This window comes from Elephantulus edwardii, unplaced genomic scaffold (genome assembly GCF_000299155.1).
Source record: "Elephantulus edwardii isolate Elephantulus edwardi_28Jun2011 unplaced genomic scaffold, EleEdw1.0 scaffold00136, whole genome shotgun sequence".
In the NCBI taxonomy this organism is placed as follows: domain Eukaryota; kingdom Metazoa; phylum Chordata; class Mammalia; order Macroscelidea; family Macroscelididae; genus Elephantulus; species Elephantulus edwardii.
The window spans coordinates 3,114,857-3,117,622 of NW_006399886.1; the positions used below are offsets into that span (position 1 = coordinate 3,114,857).

General features: G+C 37.9%; 1 pseudogene; it reads left to right on the top strand.

Annotated features, from left to right (window-relative positions):
- Positions 1–419: 419 nt before the first annotated feature.
- LOC102868566 lies at positions 420–1,185 on the top strand (annotated as a pseudogene).
- Positions 1,186–2,766: the final 1,581 nt, after the last annotated feature.

The following is a 2,766-nucleotide window of genomic DNA, read 5'->3' on the forward strand; positions in this document are numbered from 1 at the left end:
GTAAATAATTTGTGACGCTGAAATTTGTAAAGAATGTGGTATCAAGATCGTAAGAAAATTCAACAATAACCTGCACTGTACCGAGAAGGACCTGGTTGCAGAAGATAAAAAAGACTACACCCTTCTATATGGACTGATTCTTTCTTTACTTATTAAGTAAACACCAAGAAACCAAAGCTCCTTATCTACTGGGCTAGTGGACAATGATAGATGGAGAAAAGATTGAAACTGTTAATGATTTTTGTCTTGCTTGGATCCATAATTGATATCCTTCATACTAGCACTCAGGAGATAAGAAAACTTTTAGCTTTGGGTAAGTCCTCTGTCAGAGACCTCTTTAAAATACTGAAGAGAAGTGACTTTCAGTTTGAAGACTAAGGTTTTCCTGATTCCGGCCATGGTCTTTTCAATTATTTGCTATGGATCTGAAAGCTGAGCAAAATATTAGCTTTAAATATACCAGAGAAATACTATATTTTGAAGACAGTCTTTACAGTGTGACTTTAAGAAGCAATTCTAGTATTGCTGCTGAGAACCAGACATGGTCCTGCCGCAGTAGCAGCTCCTACAACCCATTCGTGTCATTTAATTCAATACAGCAGCCTCCATCCCTGTACAACAGAAACAGCGAAGAAAGAGAACAGCCTTTGCCACTGCCAGCCAGTCTCAGGTCCTGGGTGGAGCTACTGATAAGTACCAGTAATGGTAACTGCAATGGCAACAGGGGAAATGGGAGGCTAGAACATGCACCTCCATCATCCTTCATCCATAATGGAAACATAGAGAATCTCCTTTCGGTTGCAAAATGTCAATCAAAACAGAATAGTTTAAGGGGCAGTTCTCATTGTGATAGTAGAAATACATACCAGTAGGGACCTTACTTCTCAGTCAGAAGAAAAAGCTGCAGATGGAGAGAAAGAATCTGAGACTGTAAAGAAAAGGGTAGAATGAGTATCTGACTTTTCCAGTTAAACATTCCACCTAAGGAGTTCCATTTCAGGCACTCAAAACATTCAGTTTCTTTAAGCATGAGGAAAAAAGAGGAGCCAGGAATAAAATGGAATTTTCTTTGCAGAGTTTCTAAAGTTGTTCGTTTCATCTCTCTTCATTTCTCATGCTTTGGCTTTGGGGCTAGGCATCTATGTAGGAAAATGACCAAGCACATCTTCTGCCAGAACCTACTGAGGGAAATAACAGCCTCTGGAAACACGTGTGACCTGGAAAGTGGTGTTATTATCACATTAGTTTATTCGAACTTGAGATCATTACAGCATGACCCAATTAACCACCGTACTTTTATGTATGAAAGTTCCAGCAACTTGAAATCCAGTTATTGTTGTTGTTATTGTTATGTGCCTTCGAGTCAGCTGTGACTCTTAAAAACCCTGTGTACAATAGCTCTGAACCCTGTCCTATCCTGAGCCAGTCTCACTGACACTGACACACCATCCCCAATGATCTGGTCACTGTATCAATCCATCTCATATGGGGTCTTCCTCTCCTGTGTTGTCCCTCCATCCTTCTGAGAATGATGTCCTTCTTCAAGGACTGGTCTCTCCTGGCCACGTGCCCAAAGAATGTGAGATTGAGCTTCAGAATCCTAGCCTCCAAGAAGAAACTTGGTTCCACTCTTTACAGAACAAAACTATTTGTTTTCTTGGTAGTCCCTGGTATGTTCAAGACCCATCTCCAGCCTCACAACTCAAAAACATCAATTCTTCTTCAATCATCTTTAGTCATTTTCTAGTTCTTTGATGCATAGCAAGTAATTACAAAGACTATGGACTGGATGAGGCATACCTTAGTCTCCAGATTGATATCCGTTTCTTATCTGTACTCTGAAAAGGTCTATGACAACATAGTTTTATTTTCATATACTAACATGATCTCATTTAAAGGGAGGAATCAGTTATCTTGCAAAACTATAATTTATACTATCAATGGTACAGGTCTAAATCTGATGATGACTAAAAGGGAATGACAGCATTTTTGACAAATATAAACTGTTGATGGCATATTTGTAGAACGGAGACCCTTGCTATATTTAGACAACAGTAAACTTTGTAAGGAAATTCTAAAGTGCCCTACAGACCAAAAAGGGAATGAGATTAGTAAAGTACCTAAAAAGAAAACCTCATTCTCTTTTATTTACATGAGTTTTATTCCTATACATAGTGCTTTATACAGTAATTCATATACATTTTTTATATAATTACTTACTATTGTTTTATGCCTATAACTACCCCATTTTTTTCCAAGTCCTCATGGAATTTTTCCTATCCTTCACTCCTCCATCCACCTTGCTTGCTATCCTAATGGTTTCCTTTCTTGCTCTTTTTCTGCCCCATTCCCCTTTCCCCACTTTCTCAATTATACACATCTTGCTCAGTTTTGCTTCTATTTTTACAACAATGGTCCTATGCAGTATTTGTTGTTAGGAAACTGAGTTCTGTCAGCATAATGCTTTCTAAACTCTTCCATTTATTATTTTATGAAATAATTGTTCCTTAGTGCTGTATAGCATTTCATTGTATGAATATAACACAATTTCTCAATCCATTTCCTTGTTGAGGGCACTTGGGCTACTTCCATTTTCTTGCTATGAACATAAGTTGTACATATCTCTATTCATGTCTTAGTTCCGACGTCCTTGGAGTATATTCCTAGCAGAGGAATAGTTGGGTCATGTGGGATTTCTATGTCCAGCTTTTTTGAAGAAACATCAAACTATTTTCTAGAGTGATTATTGTCACTTTACAAATTCAA